The following is a 23,806-nucleotide window of genomic DNA, read 5'->3' on the forward strand; positions in this document are numbered from 1 at the left end:
TTTGATTGCGTTGACTTAGAAGCTTAATATTTTGACACCGCCAAAGGAATGTAAACTTCAGTACGTGTCATAAATTTCATCTTGATACGTCTACCAGTTCCTGAGAAAAAGGTGTCTTAACAAACGCACAGATAGAGAGATAGTCTGATGAGAGATGACAAAAAACTATTTTCGCCTGATGTAGTTACAAATTAATAATTTTCGGATTTTTATCTTTGGTTGTAGTATGAAATCTTGGTTACTGGAAAATTTCATGATTCTAGGTCAACGGGAAGTACCATGTAGCTTTCGACGTGTGATTTTTCGCTTATCAAAATATATGACGTTATCTTTTGATTGGCTCGACTTAGAAGCTTCACTTTTTGATTTCACAGAGGAACCGTATACGTCAATATTTGACATAGATTTCAAATTGATACGTCTAATCGTTCGTGAAAAAAAGGGTTTTGAACAGTCGGCCAACAAAGTGATCCTATAGGGGTTCCGATTTCACCGACTGAGCTACGGCTCCTTAAAAAATGAGAACTTCATGCGCAGTCAATCTTCAGGTGTAGAGATGTATCTCATCTCAACGTCCTATGTATCTCGTATCAAAACAACGTCCTTCATAAGCAACAGTTCGGATAGAGACTTTTCGTAGAATTTGTTATATCTTTCATATATTGAGATTTTAAATCAACTATGGCTTTTTTTATTGAACGATACGACTTTAACAACGCGAAGACTTGTTAAGCGAAGCAGAGCAATATACACTGCCTGCCAGTTAGAGTAAAGCGTCCATACGTGGAGGAGGAAACGAAACGAAAGTTCTGATGTTTTTTCATTGATTACAAAATCAAGTCAGATTTAGAAAAAAAGAACCTTCTGTGGATGAGTGCACTGATTAGGCTGGGAAAGGTGTCACAAAGTCTTTACATTCTGTCCTGAGGAAAGCTGGCCTACAACTGTTGTAACTCATTATTGATGTCCTGAAAACTGGTAGCCGGCCGCGGTGGCCGTGCGGTTCTAGGCGCTCCAGTCCGGAGCGGCGCTGCTGCTACGGTCGCAGGTTCGAATCCTGCCTCGGGCATGGATGTGTGTGATGTCCTTAGGTTAGTTAGGTTTAAGTAGTTCTAAGTTCTAGGGGACTGATGACCACAGCAGTTGAGTCCCATAGTGCTCAGAGCCATTTGAACCATTTTTTTTAAAAACTGGCATTGGGACTGAGTTGACGTTGGAGATGGTCCCACACATGTTTTATCGGAGTAAATTTGGTGGTCTTGCTGGCAGCAGGAGCTTCTCAACACCATCTAGACAGTTCGTAGAGACATGTCCAACGTGTGACGAGCATTGCTCTGTTGAAAAATGGCACAACGGTACTGTCGCATTAGAGGTAACACATGAAGATGCAGGATGAGCGTGCCGCACCGTTGCGCTGTCTGAATTCCCACAGTCACAACCAGCGGTGGCCTGATGTCATACCCAATGGCTCCCTACGCACCACAATGCCAGAAGTAACAATGCTGATCATAAGCAAAACAATGGAAGGATGAGACCTCTCTCCGGGTCGACGCTATCCACGCCGACGATGGCCGACCCAGGTACTGCAGAAACGCAATTCATCTGCGAACAAAATTTGACACAATTCGTCAGCAGTGAGTGCTTTCCGCTCATGGCATCGCTACAAACGCAGCCGGTTGTGTTGTGCTGCTAGTCTCCGACCAATGGTGGAGGATGGTCCAAATGTTGCAAGGAGTCCATCACTTGTTTGCAGATGATAAGCATAGAGGTAAATGGAAATGAGCGTTTGGAGTCATTGGCCGGGAGGCCCCTTACGGGGCAGGTCCGGTCGCCTTGGTGCAGGTCTTATTACATTCGGCGTCACATTGGGCGATCTGCGCGTCGGATGGGGATGAAATGATGATGAAGACAACACAACACCCTGTCCCTGAGCTGAGAAAATCCCCGACCCAGCCGGGAATCGATCCCGGGCCCGCAGGACGCAACTCTTCACGCTGACCAGTCAGCTATCGGGGCGGACGGCATAGAGGTGAAATCCTTATATATGTGCCTCGTGGTGGTTAGACGTGCCGACCGGAACCTTCACGGTCAGTATCCACATCTACATCTATACTCAGCAAGCCGCAGTGCATGGCAGAGGGTACGTCCCACTGTACTAGTTATAAGGGCTTCTTCCCGTTACATCCGCTTCCGGAGGCGGAAAGGACGATAGTTTGAATGCTTCTGCGGGTGCAGTAATTATTCTAATCTTGTCCTCACAATCCGTGTGTGATAGAGACTTAGAGGGGTGTAGTATATCCTAGAATCATCATTTAAAGCTTGTTTTTGAAACTTTACTAATAGACTTTCTCGGGGTAGTTGACGTCTATCTTCAAGAGAGTTCTAATTCAGTTCCTTCAGTATCTCTGTGACGCTCTCCACGAATGAAACAAATCTGTGATCTTTAGTGCTGCCCATCTATGTATACGTCCAATATCCAGTGTTAGTCCTATTTGGTAGGGGTCCCACACACTTGAGCAATAATCTAGAACCGGTTGCACGAGTGATATGTAAGCAATCTCCTTTGTACACTGCCTGCACTTCCCCAGTATTCTACCAATAAAATGAAATCTACCACTTGCTTTAACCACGACTGAGCCAATTTGATCATTCCATTTCATATCCCTACACAGTCTTACAACATCCAGATATCTGTATGAGTTGGCCGATTCTAACAGTGATTCATTGATATTATAGTCATAGGACATTACTTTTTTCGTTTTTTGAAGTGCACGATTTTACATTTCTGAACATTTAAAGCAAGTTGCCCATCTTTGCACCACTTTGAAATCTTATCAACATCTTATAATACTACGTAGCTTCTTTCAGAAGCTATATAAATAACTGCATCATCCGCAAAAAGTCTGAGATTACAATTGGTATTGTCAGCAAGGACACTAATATACAACATGAACAGCAAGGGTCCCAACACACTTCCCTGGGGCCCACCTGAAGTTACTGCTACATCTGGCGATGACTCTCCATCCAAGATAACATACTGCGTCCTCCCTACCAAAAAGTCCTCAATCCAATCAATCACAAAATTCACTTAGACCCCATATGATCGTACTTTTGACAATAAACGTAGGTGTGGTACTGAGTCAAATGCTGTTTGGAAATCAAGAAATACTATATCCACCTGACTGCCTTCATCCAAAGCTTTCTATATGTTATATGAGAGAAGTGCGAGTTGGTTTTCACATGATCGATGTGTCCGGAATACTTGCCGGTTGGCGTGGAGAAGGTCATTCTGTTCAAGTTACCTAATTATATTTAAGCTCAAAATATGTTTTAAGATCCTAAAACAAATCTGTCAAGGATATTGGACGATAGTTTGATGATCACTTCTACTACCGTTCTTGTATACGGATGTAACCTGTTAATTTTTCCAAGAACTGGGCACGGTATTTTGTTCGAGAGACCTACAATAGATTACAGTTAGAAGGGGGGCTCTCACGTTCTCATGCAGTCCAACATGGGGCCACTGCCACATCTGAATGTCACACAAACCTGCATATTCCACTGTTGGACCAGCTGATCAAATGGTGCCTCCTATTACGCTGCTTTCAAATTCCGTCATTTGCTGCTAACGCTAACACGAGTACGCGACGTCTCCGTGATCTTCACAGTGACCGCTCAACATCTGACTCTGTTCACCCCCCTTAAACACCCTACCAGTCCTCGTTACAACATTAAAGACGAACATCACTAATGCAGTCTTGTGTCGCAGAGAATCGCGATTCTAATCATTTACATACTCGCAGGTAGTGTTTAAGTGCATGAAATCGCACTGACATCCTCCCACGTCTTCTGGGTGCTTCACTTATTTCGTCAGGCAGCTTAGTGCTTGGTTCCTCCTGATGGAAAACCTCAGTCTCATTTCCATCAATACTGTTCCCCCGCTTCCCATGGTTGAAGCTGTGGGGGGATGAGTAGCGTGCAGATTTGCGAGAAGTCGGCCGCTGTGGCCGAGCGGTTCTAAGCACTTCAGTCTGGAACCGCGCTGCTGCTAGAGTCACAGGTTCGAATCCTGCCTCGGGCATGGCTGTGTGTGATGTCATTAGGTTAGTTAGGTTTATGTAGTTCTAAGTCTAGGGGACTGATGACCTCAGATGTTAAGTCCCACAGTGCTTAGACTCATTTGAACCATTTGCGAGGTAATCCGATATAAGTGAGTTCGTTCCTATTTTCCTCTTGAAAGGCCTATTAAGCCTTGTCGGGATACTTAAAATTCACTCAAAACCAGATAAATACTTCACTTAACGTAGTTTGTTATGCTAGTGTGGAAACGAGCAGGCAGTATTGTAAACGGAACTGAAATTAAAAATTCACCTTTCAGTGCGAAGAAAGCTAAGCTGGCACATCTGCACTCAACAGCTATTCCGTGGTAGTTACCCTCATTTGGCAGTGAGTCGGAAGTGGTCGTTGTTGCTGTGCATTTTACTGTTTGTAAAGCATTCTTCGAAATGGATTCGTCTTGATACAGTAATGCTAATGAAGCGCCACTGTCGAAAAAGGCAGAACTTGAACGTGAAAACCAAGTTTTATTATAATGGATGGTTGTGTGATGTTGCCGGCCACGGTGGTCTCGCGGTTCTAGGCGCGCAGTCCGGAACCGTGTGACTTGCTACGGTCGCAGGGTCGAATCCTGCCTGGGGCATGGATGTGTGTGATGTCCTTAGGTTGGTTAGGTTTAAGTAGTTCTAAGTTCTAGGGGACTGATGACCACAGCTGTTAAGTCACATAGTGCTCAGAGCCATTTGAACCATTTTGTGTGATGTTTATAACCAACAAAGGTGCCCCCAACCTTCATCATAATTTTGCTGAAAATACATCATGTTGTGCAGTCAAGTGTACAACAAATAACTACTGTGAACTTTAGTTATGGAATTCCTACTGTTGGTATAAAGCAGTATTAGGGTAATTTGAGCTTAACGTTTGGTTGTTTGGCTGGTTGATTTGAGAAAGGGACCAAACAGTGAGGTCATCGGTCCCATCGGGTTAGGAAAGGATGGGGAAGGAAGTCGGCGTGCCCTTTCAAAGGAACCCTTCCGGTATTTGCCTGAAGCGATTTAGGGAAATCACGGAAAACCTAAATCAGGAAGTCTAACTTAACCGCTGAGAGAGATTGAAAGTTTTTCTAACTTAAGGAGTAAGATTACTTTAACAGAAGCAGATTGACTGTGGATATTTTAATTTCATCAGGCAATAAGAAAAGTTTTTATCTACAGTGATAATTATTGAAGGTTTTATACACCGTGTACAAACTCTAGGGATTGATCGTTGAGAGGATACGGAACAAGAAAGGTCTGATGTACTTATGTCTGGGAATGCATGGTTTCCATGCTAGAGATCATTTATTCAATAATACTTTGTTACAGAGTCTGCGGTTTATACGCGCTGTACCATGCAGCCCGTTACAGTATGCAAGTTTTCCTCCTAGACTGCGGTGCTGTTCCTCTTACGTCATGCCCTAGGACCCTCTCCTGCCATAGTAATTGGTAGTGTTGTGTCCGATTCACTTCTCTTGCTGATTCACCTTAGCGTTGTACACAGTGGTCCCATATTCGAATCGAGATCTTGCCATTGTGATGTTAACTTACGAAAAGGCAAATAGCAACAGGCAGGCGGCAGAAAGGTTGAATCAGGAGACCTATCCCCGCCGACAACAACCATAACACTCAATGTTTGCAACAGTGTTTCGCCGTTTGTCTGAGACAGGGTCTTTTGAGGAAGCATGATATCATGAAAGACGTACCCGCAACCTTCGGACTCCAGATCTGGAGGAAAATATGATTAACGCCGTGGAAGGCGACCACCGTGTCAATACCAGGCAGTTTTATCGCCAGCACAGTGTAAGCCGGACGACCGTGTGGAATATTCTCCATGACTATTGTCACTACCCTTATCAATTCCAGCGTCTATGGGGCGTACTAGCGACAGACTTTCCACACAAGGAGCAGTGTTGTCATTTGTTTCTTCACAAGGCAACCACGATTCCGGGATTTGTGTGATCCATCCTATTCACAGATGTGGCCACCTTTATACGGAGTGGTATCCCAAATTTCAAAACAGTCATCTGTATGCACATAATATGCAAAACCCCCGGGGTTATAAAATATATGGGGGGGGCTCCATACTGGGGGTCTTGTCCCGGGAAGTTTTCTAAATTTTAGATGAAAAATAGTGAGTTTTAAAGTTTTTTAAAGCGTTTTAGAGTCATGTGATCAACATTAGAACCCTGAAAACTGGACTCTCGATAACTCGACACTCCGAGAAACTCGAAAAGCCTGACACATTTTTTGGCTTTGAAAAAAGAAACAAAACATAAACACGCACGGTATTTTCGTAAAAAACTAATTTACAATAATAATCATGCTTATAAACTATTACAGGGAAGTGAATATATAGCTCTGAAAAGACTGAAAATATATTTAAATAAATCTTAAACTATCATTAAGAGAATACAACATAAAATATTGCTGTCGCACAGTAATAGCTGTTCGATTAATAAATGAAATAGCTAATTTAAGCTTACTTTGAACAAGGGTCAGGATTCATGAAATAAAAACAATATCTCAAAGTTAGTGCTTGAATACAGTTAATAAAATTAATACAGTATGCCTAATACTTTCAGTCAAAAATTATGTAAATATAGGGTTTTAATTTGGTCTTACACCCTAAAAGACTGTCTTCAACTGTCAAGTCTAAACTGTGAACATTGCAGTGCACATAACGTGCTTTTGGTTGTATATCCGAAATTAACTCTTTTTAACCCTTTCAACTCACCTCTCATATTCGAGGCACCATCATAGCACTGTCCTCTTAAGTTATCCATCCGTCTTCCAGTAAGTTTGCGGCGCTGCTTTTTCAACAGACGCCCCGCAGTCAATTTTTCCCACGCGCATTAACAAAAATTTGTTGGGGAGATACTGCCTGCGTAGTATATTAACCCCAAGTAACTGACAGCAATATAAAATTCACAGACATGTTCTATGTTGTGACTTAGCAAGCCAGCCAAGTCATAATGAGAGGAAGCCGAAAGGCACGCGTTAAGCTCACGCAGATTGGCGTGAGGTCTGGAACAGGACAATGTCTTGAGAATTGCAATAAAGTACGAAAATCTTGTAATACTTAACTTTAATCCACAATTGTAGAACATCTCTCGTTACGGTACATGCTTCATAATATTAATTATCAATTGAATACGGCGCCTTGCTAGATCGTAGCAAATGTAGCTGAAGGCTATGCTAACTATCGTCTCGGCAAATGAGAGCGTATTTGTCAGTGAACCATTGCTATGAACGTCGGCTGTACAACTGGGGCGAGTGCCAGGACGTCTCTCTAGACCTGCCGTGTGGTGGCGCTCGGTCTGCTATCACTGACAGTGGCGACACGCGGGTCCGACGTATACTAATGGACCGCGGCCGATTTAAAGGCTACCACCTAGCAAGTGTGGTGTCTGGCGGTGACACCACATTCTAACTGAAAATTCTCTCGACTGACATCGACAGGTGGATCAAGACAGTTAAACAATCAATAGGTGAAAGTGCGAATTGCGTGAGAAATAGTCAACACGGTGCGCCGAACAAATAACACAGACGCTTTCCTCTGAGTCCGCCCCGATAGCTGAGTAGTCAGCGCGGCGGTCTGTCACGCCAAGGGGCCCGGGTTCGATTCCCGGCTGGGTCGGAGATTTTCTCCGCTCAGGGACTGGGTGTTGTGTTGTCCTCCTTATCATTTCATCATCATCAGTGGAAGGCAACGGGAAACCACCACTGGAATCACTTCTCTAGACGCTCATGCGGTGGATCTCTCTGACGAGGCTTCCCCCATTACAAGACCGGCCGTGAGGCAGAACACAAAGTTAGTTTTCCTATGAATATCGGAAAGCACCGAGCCCCCGAGGGGACTCGCGCGCGCAACCACGTCGTGTCGTTATCGAAGTATGTAATGCTTCCATAAAAAACGGCTAGACACTTATTTCAGTTTCCTAGCTATCATCGCGGGAAGGGAAAAGAACTGAGCGGTGTAGTATGTATGATACGCAAAATGCGTTGGTGTCCAGAATACGAATTTTCTGAATCAGGTTAAGGGGATGCCGTTTATGTTCCAGGGTTGCACCTTGTATCTTCCCCGTAACCGACTTCCAGTTAAGTGCAGCGATTTTAATTGGAGAACGATCAGTTATGACTGCCAAAGTCTTATGTCGATCGACCACCGTTGCCCGTCAAATGGCAGCATTACCGCTAGACCACCAGGCGCTTCATGTGTGTGGATAGCTCATTTATAGGTTTTGATAAACGAGTTTGTGAGCATCAAAATATGTGACATATATGGACGTATCTTTTGAGTGTATTGACTCAGAAGCTTAAATTATTCACACCAGTCCGCAGCTCGTGGTCGTGCGGTAACGTTCTCTCTTCCCGCGCCCGGGTTTCCGGGTTCGATTCCCGGCGGGGTCAGAGATTTTCTCTGCCTCGTCATGACTGGGTGTTGTGTGATGTCCTTAGGTTAGTTAGGTTTAAGTAGTTCTAAGTTCTAGGGGACTGATGACCATAGATGTTAAGTCCCATAGTGCTCAGAGCCATTTGAACCATTTATTCACACTACGAAGGGGCCGTAGACATTATTTGACATAAATTTCAACTTGATACCTCTACTCATTCCTGACAACAAGGTGTCTTAACAGAGAAACAGACAGGCGGAAAACAAATAGCGAAAAAATATATTTTATGTGGTATAGTTACAAATTGCAAATTTCGAAATTTTTTCCTTTACTTGACCTGTTAAACCTTGTTTCTTGCCAAATGCTATGATTCTAGGTCAACGGAAAGTACCCTTCAGCTTTCGATGAGTGAGCTTGCGAGTGACGAAACACGTGAGATTGGGTTGGGTTGTTTGGGGAAGGAGACCAGACAGCGATGTCATTGGTCTCATCGGATTAGGGAAGGATGGGGAAGGAAGTCGGCCGTGCCCTTTCAGAGGAACCATCCCGGCATTTGCCTGGAGTGATTTAGGGAAATCACGGAAAACCTAAATCAGGACGGCCGGACGTGGGATTGAACCGTCGTCCTCCCGAATGCGAGTCCATTGCCTAACCACTGCGCCACCTCGCCCGGTAACACGTGAGATAAAGGGCCGTATCTTTTGATGACAGTGACTTTGAAGCTTGAATTTTTTATATCACAGAGGGCTGTAGACCTTAGTCACTGACATACAGTTCATCTTCAGACACGTACCCCTCTCCGTTCCTGAGAGAAAGGGGTCTTAAGAGTCGAATAGACAGACGGACAGACGAACGGGTAACAGAGTGATACTAATGGGTTTCCGGTGTTACCGATTAAGTTAGAGAACACTAAAAACAGAGTAGGAATGTGATGACAAGGGCAGCTTGCTGAGGAGGTAGGGTGGAGGAGCCCCTGGGATAAACCACAACCTTAAGCATCCTGCCCCCTCCCCGAAGGCAGCTTACAACGTTAGAACTGAAAAAAAAAAACACTTTCTCAGAGGAATAGTACAACTAGTATAACAGACCGTACGTCGTCTGCCAGCATTAGAGGCAAAGAATCAGTCCGTGCTTGCTGTTGAGAGCAACAGGGAGGAGATATTCTACCAGAATCTGAGATACAGTCTGTAAGGTTCCGCAGTCATAATGCTGGGGGTGGGGAGTGGCTCATTACATTAGACAAAACCAAGAATTCATCCGATGTGACCGGTGTGAAGGCGACATAGGACGATATATGCCTTCTGGAAGAAGCGGAATTTGGAGTGCCGTGCATCCACAGTCTCCTTAATAACGCGGAGTTCATTAGAGAAGACTGTGGCCTTCCAAATGTTGAACCATCTCTGAATAAGTAGATATCGTACCTACACCCGCAGATACCTCCCTGGGATTGTCAAAGAGAATGCTGGGCGAATCGTCACTTCTGTAACCAAATGGTCTTTCAGTTAATTGCCTAGTATACCTACATGACTTGGGACTCAGAAAAAGAGAGCTGAGCACGTTGTGCGACTAGGCTTCCGTTAATGGTTTGAAAGGTGGCTACACTGAGCCACAGCGCCAGAGATTGCGCCAAAGAGTTTTATTCCGCCGCCTCCACTGGCAGTGCTTGTCGAGGACTCGTAGCAGGCAGTGCTTGCTGAGATGTGGTAGTGAAAAGTTCTTTTCGAGATGTCGTAGTAGTGAGTGCTTGTTCCATGTTTTATGCAGTTATTTGATGGGCTAGATAGCAGATGTTGTTCTAATGGAGATGTTCTAATGATTAGAGTGCTTTTCGTCAATATATATGAAGGTAACAAAACTCGGTTTTTTTCTCGTTATTTCAATGTCTTGAATAATGCGTCATTACAGGTTCAGTCAACAAAGCATCTGGCTTGTGTTCTTGTATTAGAGTGTAATTCTGGTTTTCTTGCGCAATTATAGTATTTCTAATTTTTTTTATCACTTCAGTATAAATGGTATTTGAAATTTCTTGTCTTATTGAAGAAGAACCGTGCCAGATGTGTACGTTGAGTCACACTTCCACACACAGAACAGTTATACTTGTGCTTTGTTGGGTTCGTAGGTTTTATAGTTGCTGGGGACTTAATTAATTGATTGTATTAACGGAAATTTTCATTTCATTCTTTGTTGTTGTTCTATGCAGTCAGATTGCGTACTAAAACTAGTCAGGGCCAACCGTTTACGAGACTACGTAATCGGACATACAGCTACTAAATCAAAAAATTAAAAAGTATTTGCATTTCATATTTATATAATTAAGCCCCCATGCACGTGGCGACCGCTGCTTCGGATCGTCCCTTGGAATTCTTCTGATTGTAAAAATAGTAGACAGTAGTATTGTTGTAGTAATTTGTAGTTTAGTAATTGTAGTCTATTTTGCATGTGTAGATTTGGTAATTGTCATTCTTCTAATGGTATTTCAGAATTTAATTTTGTTGTCTTGTATACGCGTTTGACAATTTAGTGCAATTATTTCAATTGTTCGTTAATCGTGTTTGAGGGAAACGTTTCGTGTGAATGGTATTGTTGGAGATAAGGAGTTATTGTGTGTAATTTTCATATAGTGACGAGTTTTGTATGTTTTGTAAATGATTACGCGATCGATGAAAAAGGCAAAAATGATGGATAGTGAGAATGACGAAATTGTTAACATGGCGAACTCGCCAACAGAGGAAAACAGTATCATGAATAATGAAGTGGAAAACAATTTAATAAGTCGGGAAGATAGTCCGGAACCATTTCAAAACTTTTCTCAATCAGAAAATTCACAGAATACGAGATCAACGATAGAAGACTCTGGAATAGTATTGAACACAGATAGCTTTACAGCTATGACGAAGGAAACTGGTTTTGCGGGAAATGTTAGGGGCGATAGGAATTTTGAACTAGTTCATATGGAGCAGTTGATGGGTGCAATATTAAATTTGGGATCACGGTTAGACTCACAAATGGGAACAATTAAAACAGAGATGGGAACTTTGAGATCTGAATTAAAAACTGATATGGGAACAATGGAAACACGGTTAGACTCACTGGGATCACAAATAGGAACAATTAAAACAGAGATGGAAACAATGGAAACACGGTTAGATTCACAAATAGGGACATGTTTCAAAAACATGAAAGATAAATTAAAGAAAGAAATCAGGGAAGAAGTACAACCGATTTTGAATTCTCACAATAATAGATTAATTGCAGTAGAGATTAGACAAAAGGAACAGGATGGAGAACAGGAAGAAAGAGATCGCGTGATAGTACAAAAATTTTCAGAGTTAAATTTACAACGTGCACACGATAAGGAAGAAATATTTGAGAGAATCGAGGAATCCGTACCAAATGACAGATTAAATAACCTAACACAACAATATGAACAGTCAACTACCAAATGTGTCAATACTGAAACCCGAGTCGCGACATTTACGGAAGACGTAAATAAACAGAAAGAACAATTAGGTGGCTTATCGGAAAGAGTTGAGGAGATTTCAGATAAATTGACAAGTCTTAGTTTAAATGGGGACAGAGATTCAGATGATACAGCACCATTGCCATTTGCAGAAACCGAAGAGTACCAGAACATAACTAAGCATGTTGAAAATGACGGAAAATTTAATGAACGCGTTAAAAGGGAAGTTGAGGCATTACGAAAGCAAGTCAAACAAATCGAAGGCGAAATTGTAGGAAAAGACAGTAGAAGAAATTTACAATCACAGATAGCAGAGGGGTTTGAAGAAAGTAATTTATTTCATTTACGAGAAGCAACAAGAGAGCGCCAGGCGCGCGAACTTGACAATAATCGCGATTGGGACAGGGACAGACGCGGTAGGTCTTTGTCGCCACGAGGCGAAAACTTTGACTATAAACACTTTTTGACTGTTCGGAAATTTAAGATCTTTCGTAATTCTAAGAATGACATACATCCATGTTCATGGCTAGATCAATTTATGTACGCACTTCCACCAAATTGGCCAGTGAGTCACAAACTGGAATTTATGTGTGGATATTTAGAAAACGAACCGGCGACGCGGATGCGCGCACTCATTAGAGATTGTAATAATCTAAATGATTTTTATCATGCATTTCTATCGGCATATTGGTCCGAAAACACGCAAGACAGAGTCAAACACAGTCTTATTATGCAGCGTAATTTTAAACAGTCTGAGTTCCGCACGCAGGCAGAATACTTTGAAGACATGATTCGAAAGAATCAGTTCCTGTCCAACCCTTATAGCCCGACTGAATTAATTCGCATTTGTTTAACTAAGCTGCCACAATCAATAAGACAAATTGCTTTAGCCAGAAGATGTAAAGACGACATTGAGACTTTTAAGACGTTGCTACAAGAACTTGAGTATGACAACGACGACGGGATTTCTTGTAATTTTTACAGTAACAGTAATTACAATAGATTTTCAGTGAAAAGGGATAGTGATCGGAACGGGCGTTATATGGGTAACTTTGAGAATGGCAGACGAAGCAGACAGGACGATAGATATCAGCCTTATGACAATTACAGACGTTCTAACAGAAATTACACAGACAATTATAATAACGGTAATTCCTATCGGAATGATCAATTATACGGAAACAGTAATCGGTATCATCAAGACAGAAATTATTCATACAGTAATAGAAATTCTTAGTACAGAAATAACCAGGGTAGTAGGTCTAACAGTAATTTCAGAAGTGACAGTCGAAATTACACAACAAGTAGTTATGCAGACAGACAGGAAAACAGAAATTTTAATAACAGACACAACCAAGAATTTGCATCTAACAGACAGGAGGGACCTAATTGGCATCCTCCACGTGACAGAACTTCAGAGAGACAAGTGCAAATAGTAGAAATTGGTCCGCGAAATGACGCGAATAATCAAAGACGTGACGCAAACAATCGACAATGACTTGCAGCTTCGGCTTCTGGCAGCAATATAGACGGTTCAGAAAGTAATGACACTACGACTTTACACTACATACGCCTGGAAGACATGAGAGACTTTTTGTTAGATGAAAAGGAAAATAATGTAGACGCATTTTTACATCCTGTTATTGAAGTATGTGTGGGTAAGAATAAGTTCACTGCAGTTTTAGATTCTGGGAGCCCATTGAATGTCATTAGTGAATCAGTTTTTCGTATATGTGGAAGAACTATGCCTGTCCTGTGTTACCTATTTCTAAAACTACAATTCGAGGCGCTGTTTCTGGAAAAAGTGTGGAAGTCAAACAACAGACCAACTTAAATTTCATTTGTCAAGGATACGATTTTTCTGCTAATTTTGAACTTTAAAGAAGGAAGTGTGAATTTGACTGTTGCCGGAATGCCGAAATGTTTGAAATTTTTCGAGTGTTTAGCAAGATCTGAATCAGATACAAAATGTTTAAGGTTTCTTACTTCTGATGTTTTCGTTGAGCATTATGACGACAGTGTGTTTATTCATGACAATGACAATAGATACAGAGACGCGATGGATGATATAATTAATAGCGAAGAATTAATTAATGAAAAGGTTAAGAAAGCTGAAGTGCCAGATGACGTTGCAAGAGAAGAGCTGCACCACATTTCGACTTCACATGCTACAGTATTTAGTCATCACACAGGAACTATACAAGGCTTACAATATTTATTTAAAGTAAAAGAACACACACCATTTCGGGGGAAAACGTACGCTATTCCTTTGGCTTACAGAGACAAGGTTAAGAGTGAACTTCAATACATGATAGATCAAGGCATTATTGAGCCAGCAGTCAGTCCTTATACCAGCCCATTACACGTTGTTCTCAAAAAGGATGGGTCAATTCGTTTGGTTCTGGATTCCAGACAGATAAATAATATCATCATTCCTGAAACTGACCGTCCATAAAATTTAGATGAACTTCTTCAACATTTCCATGGAATTAAAGTTTTATCCACGATTGATATGCGCGCAAGTTTTTGGCAAATAGAACTCCACCCTGATTGTAGAAAATATACTGCCTTTTTCGCCTTTGGTAACTGTTACCAGTTTCGGAAATTACCATTTTGACTTACTGTATCTTCAGCAGCATTCATTCGTAGTTTAAACGAAATCTTACCTGTTTATATTCGTGACAATATTACTTCATATGTTGACGACATTCTTATTGCTAAACGTTCTTGGAGTGAACACAACAAAATTTTGGATTCATTATTACGTATCTTTGCAAGAGTTGGAATTACTGTGAACTTGGAAAAATCTGAATTTGGTCGTTCACAGGTGAAATTTCTCGATCACGTTATTTCTACAGAAGGTATTCTTCCTGATCCAGAGAAACTAGATGCTATTCGTAATTATGCTGTTCCTACCACAAAACGTGATGTTCGTAGTTTCCTTGGTGTCTGTAATTTTCTTAGACGCTTTGTTAGATTGGACAATTTGGCCACACCTCGTTTATGTGAACTATCTGGAAAGAAATCTAATTGGTGTTGGGATGAGGAAGCTCAGTCAGAATTTGAACAACTCCGTGATGCTTTAGTTGCTGCTCCACTTCTTTCACATCCGGATTTATCTAAAGATTTTTGTTTGGCGACAGACTCATCATACAAAGGTCTAGGTGCACATTTATTTCAAGAGATAGAAGAAAACGGCGTTGTAGTACAGAAGACTATTGCATTTGGAAGTCGTATTCTCTCTAAATCAGAAAAAAATTATTCGATTACGGAACTTGAAGCTTTAGCTGTTGTTTGGGCTTTCACAAAATTTCGAACATTTTTGTTTGGCAGACACACTAAGGTTCACACCGATCATCGAGCTCTGGAATTTCTTATGTCAACAAAATTAACACATGGAAGATTGTCACGATGGGTGCTGTATCTACAGGAATTTGATTTTAGTATTGTTTACATACAGGGTTCTTCAAATATTGTTGCTGATGCTTTATGACGTGCACCTGTGGGTTTGAAACAAAGTGCTGAAGAGGACTGCATAGAAAACAATTATTGTTTGATGTATATTCAAGGTGTTGCGTTTGAGAACTTTATTTCGTCTTCGCTCCAGGACATCGCTAAGGAGCAAAATAAGGATCCAATCTGGAAGGACATTAAGGAGAAGTGGAGGAGAAAGGAAAGTGTAGCAATTAGACAGCATTATTTAGTTCGCAATGACATTCTTTTTAAACGAAAATCGGTCGACAACTCTGTTTGGTTAGTTTGTATTCCTGATGAGTGGGTCAATAAATTGATTTGGTATACGCATTTCAGTTATGCACACTTTGGTCCCAGAAAATGCTTTCATAAATTACAAGAAAATTGTTACTTCAGTAATATGGAAAAACGTATTCGATTTGTTCTTGCCAAATGCAAATTATGTCCAAAGGCTAAGCCGCCAACTATTTCTCACAGAGCACCGTTATTTCCTATCATTCCAGCGAAATTAAAGGACATGGCTGCAGTCGATTTGTTCGGCCAGTGGTTCATTCTACAAATGGTTTTGCGTACATTTTAGTAGCAGTGGAGTTGACATCAAAATATGTGTGTTTTACACCTTTACGCAAAGCAACAGCTTGTTCAGTATCTAATGCTTTCATTAAACATTTTCTTAAAGAAGTTGGTCATGTTGATAAGGTTATATCAGATAATGGATCACAGTTTCGTTATAAAATTTGGCTTCGTACTCTACGGCGTCGTAAGATTAAACCAATCTTCATTTCACTTTTTCACCCTCAATCTAGCGCTTCAGAGAGATGGATGAAGGAAATCAATAAATTGTGTCGTCTTTATTGTCATCAGAATCACAGAACTTGGGATCAGTATCTTCATATTTTTCAAAACATTCTGAATGAACTTCCTAATGATTCAACTTCTTTATCGCCTATATTGATATTAAAAAATAAAGCACCGACAAACCGCATTTCTGAAATCGTTCCTTATCCGCCTTCACGAAAACTGTGGCATTCTGAAGTTGTCAACCTGGCTCTACGAAATATTGCATCTGCGGCTGCTAGAAGAGAGAAATCAGCTAAACGTCCTCGTCGTTTAAAAATCTTGTCAGTTGGTCAAAAGGTATTAATTAAGTCTCATCGTTTGTCTCACAAAGGAAAGGGCCTGAGTCGCAAATTTTTTCTGCTTTATAACGGTCCATATAGAATTCGCAAAATTATTCATGATAACACTGTCGAAGTAGAAACTCTTAAATCTCGACGCTCTAAGGGAATACATCACATATCGAACGTTAAAATTTTTGTGGAATGACATACTTTAGAGAAACTAACAGCTACATGTAAACATGCAGAGAATACAAGGATACCGCGCTCTGTTTTGGCGGCGGCACGTACTCAAAGCAACAGTCAAGTCTGCGCGCCGCACAAGGCAGTCGTTGACCGCAAACAATTACTTCCTACGTGACGCGCCTACAGCTGATCGAGCGCTCAGTGCGAATGCACTGACAGCCGTAAACAAATACACAGTCTAATTTCTCCGATTAAATTCAGTATAAAGCTACAGTGACTTAATGAATTATGTTATTAACGTTCAGTATTTTTCAGGATACGGTTGTATAAAATATTTAAGAACTTCAGGTAAATTCTGTGCGTGTCCGACGTTAAGACGACTTGCTATGGAGAAAATTTCAGGAAGAATGTAATTTCGAAGAAAAAAGTAATAAACTAAAAAGGGTAACTATTAATTGAGTTTATTTTTCAGGTAACATAATTCCACTTAGGTACGTACTTTAGACGTAATTTGCTGCTCGCGATTACGTGATTCATACTTTGTGCTAATTTCATGTTCTATGAATTTACTTGTGAAGCGACGTGCTTGCGTACGTTAACTGATTTTGACAATGATTGATTAATGAACAGGGTTGTTATTTGTATATGTTATGCATCGCTTGGCTGCACTGCTTTTTCACTGATGTCTTATTTTTTTATTATGTGCCAGCTGTGCTTATTTATTTAAATTATAATTGTCACCTGATTAGTTGTGCTGATATGTATGTAGGTTATACTTTGTGATTTATCTGCTTGCGCCTTCACGTTTACTTATTACGATTACATACGAACATTTATTTGCTTATGCTGATGTGATGCTAATGACCTGTTAATTACGTAAGATATATGTTTGCTGCTGTGCGTGTGGATTGCATATTTATACATTTCTGTTTGTTGTCATAACTACTCTTTAATTTGGTATATAGAAATGCTCACATACTGTGTACGAACATGGAGTTTAGGTTACACTGTGGTATTAATTATAGATTGTTCGCTTGGCAGAGCCTCGTTGTAGGAATTGTGCTGCATCCACTTGTGACATTCTGTTCTCTACTGGTATATTTACTCGCTATTGCATGTTTTGCTTACGCTCAGTGCCTTATATTTTTAAGATAAGAAAATGAACTGCTATAATTCGACGAACGACATTAGTACAAGAAACTTCATAGAAGTCACATGAGCTGGAGGTTTTATGGAATCTGTATAAATTTATGCTAATAGGAAGGAAGCTAACGACATGACATACCAACATTAGGTTTAGACCGTTGACAGTTATTACACTGCATTCTTCGTGAGCAATTGAAATAGTAAGTGACACTTGACACAAAAAATACTCCACATGTTTGCTTCTGCCATGATTCTTGAAGTGGTGCACACACTGTGAAATATTATGATCATTCACACTCCGTAATCGTACTTAATTACTGAGAGTTATTCGAACTAAAGTCTGTTAGAGGTCATTTATGCATTTCTTTTATTTTATGATGGACAAGGTAACAAAATGTATCTTATAATTTATAATGAGTAGAAGATTTGGGTCAGATGGATTACACAAAGGTTGTGTGTTGACAGTGTGTCTTCGGATTGTATGGGATGATGAGGTTTGCATTAGGATTTTATCTGTACTTGTTCGAGGAGACTGACTAGAGGAAAGAGTTGTTATGGAAGTGAAATGATATTGGTAATAAGGTTTATATGTATCGACGTATTGAAGAGGTATTATTGAGGTATTATTGAGATTATGTGAAGTTGATGATTATTGGAGTTTTGGTGGTCAAGAGGTAAGGTAAATGATATTGATGAAGGTTTATATGTATCGACGTAAGAGGTATTATTGAAGTATTGAGATTATGTGATGCTGATGATTATTGTAGTTTTGGTGGCTAAGAGGTAAAGTAAGTGAAGAGCATTTTTTTTGTTGGTTTTTATGGAACAAAGAAGATGAAGATAGCAGACTAGAACACTAAAGTGGAAGGAAGATTGTCTACACACACTTTGTTAAATCAATAAGCAGTATATACTTTTTTTTGGAGAGAGGAAGTATTTGCGTATCTTGGCACACTGACAGTTGTTCAGCAACAATACATTTTGATCTGGCTTGGCAAACATTGGTCTTGACATGATGACTATGACGTTGACTGAATATTATTGACTGTTATACATTGCTGCCACAACTACTTGACACACATGTCGAACATAAAATCTTTGACAGAATTGCATTTACACAGTTAACACTATTCAATTACACAGTAGTACTTAATGTGGATGAAAGATGAGTGAGTGTGTTTTGTGTGTTTTCCTTTCCTAATCCCAGATAATTGGTCCCAACCTATCTCCTAAATATTATTTTACTTGTTTGTTGTGGCTTGCAATGACACCCATAAATATAGGTTTACTGACATTTGTGTATTTGTAATATTTATTATGACAATTATCTGATATCATTTGTGTGTTTATTATAATTTGTATGTTTAGTGTAAGAGCATTGATAATAATTTTGTAAAAGAAATTGTGTGTGCATTCAAACTATTGTTCATGCCTGAACTGTCTGATTAGTGATGGTGAATATTATGGACTGTTACCTGCACTTGTTCAACATAATGGGTGCCACTTAGAAATGTTTAATTTCTGCTGTTGAACTGTGTGATTAGTGATAGTGAATATTATGGACTGTTACCTGCACTTGTTCAACATAATGGGTGCCACTTAGAAATATTTAATTTCTGCTGATGAACTTTGTGATTAGTGATAGTGAATATTATGGACTGTTACTTGCACTTTTTCTACATGATTGGTGCCACTAGGCTATGTTTAATTTCTGCTTATAAACTCTGATGTACAGTGTGATTAGTGATAGTGAATATTATGGACTGCTGTCTGGACCCGCTCATCATTGCTAGGTGCCAATGATGGACTGCTTCTACTGACATAATGTCACTTGTTGGTACCTGCACCTGCTCAACATTGCTGGGTGCCACTGATGGAACTGCTTCTACTGAAATGTCACTTGTTGGTGTCTGCACCTGTTCAACGTTACTAGGTGCCACTAATGGAACTGCTTCTACTGAAATGAAGTCACTTGTTGGTGTCTGCACCTACTCAACATTGCTGGGTGCCAGTAATGGAACTGCTTATACTGAAAATGTCACTTGTTGGTGTTTCTGCTGAATGATGTCACTTGTTGGTGTCTGCACCTACTCAACATTGCTGGGTGCCATTGATGGACTGCATCTATTGAAATAATGTCACTTGTTGGTGTCTGCATCTGCTCAACATTGCTGGGTGCCACTGATGGACTGCTTCTACTGAAATGATGTCACTTGTTGGTGTCTGCACCTGCTCAACATTACTGGGTGCGACTGGTGGACTGTTTCTACTGAAATAATGTGACTTGTTGCTGTGTGTATCTGTTCAACATTGCTGGGTGCCACTAATGGAACTGTTTCTGCTGAATGATGTCACTTGTTGGTGTCTGCACCTGCTCAACATTACTGGGTGCCACTGATGGAACTGTTTCTACTGAAATGAAGTTACTTGTTGGTGTCTGCACCTGCTCAACATTACTGGGTGCCACTGATGGAACTGCTTTTACTAAAATGATGTCACTTGTTGGTGTCTGCACCTGTTGACCATTGCTGGGTGCTACTGCTGGAACTATCAGTTACTTGTTTTTTTTTTTTTAATCTTTGAAATCATTTTATGTGAACACTTGTACAAACTGATTTTTTGTGTATTGTGTAAACTATTATGTAAAGTCATATGTATGAAAGAATTTGTATTGCTTACTGTATTTCATATATTAGGTCATTGAGAGGTCAGTGCAAAGCCAAAATTTTATCTAATTATGTGATATTTACGTATTAATATTATCTTTTATTTTTGTCTGTATTTTTGTGGAGGAATTTGGTGGTATTTTCACCACCAATGCTGGCAAAAATACCATCAAATTCTGGCCCGTGGAGGAAGGGCATATGAAAGGTGGCTACACTGAGCCACAGCGCCAGAGATTGCGCCAAAGAGTTTTATTCCGCCGCCTTCGCTGGCAGTGCTTGTTGAGGACTCGTAGTAGGCAGTGCTTGCTGAAATGTGGTAGTGAAAAGTTCTTTTCGAGATGTCGTAGTAGTGAGTGCTTGTTCCATGTTTTATGCAGTTATTTGATGGGCTAGATAGCAGATGTTGTTCTAATGGAGATGGTGTAATGATTAGAGTGCTTTTCGTCAATATGTATGAAGGTAACAAAACTCGGTTTTTTTCTCATTATTTCAATGTCTTGAATAATGCGTCATTACAGGTTCAGTCAACAAAGCATCTGGCTTGTGTTCTTGTATTAGAGTGTAATTCTGGTTTTCTTGCGCAATTATAGTATTTCTAATTTTTTTTATCACTTCAGTATAAGTGGTATTTGAAATTTCTTGTCTTATTGAAGAAGAACCGTGCCAGATGTGTACGTTGAGTCACACTTCCACACACAGAACAGTTATACTTGTGCTTTGTTGGGTTCGTAGGTTTTATAGTTGCTGGGGACTTAATTAATTGATTGTATTAACGGAAATTTTCATTTCATTCTTTGTTGTTGTTCTATGCAGTCAGATTGCGTACTAAAACTAGTCAGGGCCAACCGTTTACGAGACTACGTAATCGGACATACAGCTACTAAATCAAAAAATTAAAAAGTATTTGCATTTCATATTTATATAATTAAGCTCCCATGCAGGTTATCAGTTAGGCTGTGAAAACACTACATTTTCCAGGTAACGAATGCTGTTCCTGATCAGCGGTAGATGTAAAAGCATGTCCCGTCCTATCCATGGCTGTAGACAAGTCATTGTAAATGACGGTACTCCCTAATACTCCTGAAGATCTGAGAGGAACAGACGCCCAAAGGTCATGAAGGTGACTGAATGCTTAGGTCCTTGAAATAAATCACCGCCGATTCGTGTTCTGGGTATTAAGCAAAGATGAATGCGCGGCAAGACATGGGTACGGTCTCGAGGGAGGCCCTGAGCGTACATTGCAGCTGGAAAACCCTTCCAAGGACGAGCGACACACCTTGTATCAGTAAAGAATTCGATAAGTCAGATGATTAGGAAACTGCATCACTTTGGAGACTACGGGACTAGTACGGAAGGCGCCTGTGGGCTGTCTTACTGCACAATGATGTACGAGGTTCAATAATCTCAAAGTCGAAGGAGCCGCTTAGTCGTAAGCCTGACAACCATTTCACAATCGTGACGAGACCAGGATCCAGCATATATTGAGTAGAGCAGCGCGATCCGCACCCCAAGAAGTGTGGGCGATGAAGCAGAGAAGCATATGACTTTGCATGTACCTCATCGTAAGCTTATGAATATGGGACAGTCGTATCAGCTTCTTACCAAAGAGGAATCCCAAAAATGGGCTCTGCGTGCAACTGGTGGATATCCAAGATATTTACGTAGCTCGTTGAAGCTGGTAACTATATCAAATAGAGAAGTCGTCACCACACAGCTTATCGGTAACCACTGGTCCTACGAAGGTAAGTAGCCCATGGCGATAGGGCAATAAAGATCATTACAATACTCAGCACTAAGTCCTGCGGGATACAGCTCTTGTGGTCCTGTGTGGGGCTAGCTGACTCAAAATGACTGGAGGGGTAAAAAACGGTAGGGAGCCTCTAAAGCAATGGGGGTGAGTAAAATGTGATGGCACCATGTCGTATGACTTACGCAGCAAAAAAGCGGTAATGAGATGCTGGTGTTTAGAAAAAGTCTGTCAGATGGCGAGGGGAACTGGCGTCTTTGTTTTCACCTGCATTGCCTTCATCTATATCTGCATCTACATGATTACTCTGCAATTCACACTTAAGTGCCTGAGATGTCTCCTTTTTCTCCTTAATTAATTTGGTCGAGGGATTATCTGTTATGAGGAGCTGAAGAAGTGCGGGCAACCCTTGGAACTTGTAGTCCGTGGCTACTTCATCACCTGACACACGTCGAGCCACTGGACTGTAGATTTCCGGCGAGAGGGTTCCCTATAGCCAACCCTGTCACTCCTAGACGCCCCGGAACCACGCGAACGCTACAGTCGCAGGTTCGAATCCTGCCTCGGGCGTGGTTGTGTGTGATGTCCTTAGGTTAGTTAGGTTTCGGTAGTTCTAAGTTCCAGGGGACTGATCACCTCAGGCGTTAAGTTCCATAGTGCTTAGAGCCATCTGAACCATTTGAACCTAGACGCTAGGAGAACGCAGCTTCTCTGTGTGAGTACGGTGAGCCAACATGGTGCTTTAGGAACCACAAGAGGGGCCGGACGGCTGTCAGTCCAATGGGTTCGACAAATAACAGTGGTCAGAGTCGATGGAATGCAGGAAGTAAGTGCTTGAAGAACAGCCAATTACTTGGCCATGGTAGCAGCAAATACCGATAGCGGTGAGATGTACGTTTTCCGGGCTTCATAATAAGAGAGGATTTGATGTTCCTTAATAAAGGTAGCACACTTCGGGGATTGGGGAGGAAGGGAGCTGTGATTTTTTCCACAAGCTACACAGGATGGTGGTTGCTCATATGGGGTGTTTTCATGAAGCAGCCGACCACAGCCTCTATAAAACGGATTGTTGATACTGTGGGAATATGTATGATCAAAGTGTTGAAATTTGAAGCATGACACCTTGGGTGCGATACACGGCTTCGCACCGCAATGACAGACAATCATTTTAACTTTGTCCAGACAATTATTTTAACTTTGCCAGGAAGCGAATCCTCTTCAAAAGCGAAGATAAATATTACAGTCTCTATTTTGTTGTCTGGTGGGGTTTGACATACACGACATACGAAATAGCGCTGTTTACCAAATTCTTGTCCGGTTTCCAGCCAGCCACCTGGCCGCCATCATCAGGTGAGAAAAGCTACGCTGCTCTCGCCGATAACTGATTCCACTCGCAAATGTCTGTACCTTTATATGCATCGGAAGCACAGCAGCGCATGCGCCAGATACAGTGCGCACGCGCTCAATCAATCCTGCTGCCCCCTGGCGCAAAAGGAGTTACAGCGCCTCCAGTGGTGAATG

The sequence above is a fragment of the Schistocerca piceifrons genome, chromosome 7 (assembly GCF_021461385.2).
Source record: "Schistocerca piceifrons isolate TAMUIC-IGC-003096 chromosome 7, iqSchPice1.1, whole genome shotgun sequence".
NCBI lineage: Eukaryota > Metazoa > Arthropoda > Insecta > Orthoptera > Acrididae > Schistocerca > Schistocerca piceifrons.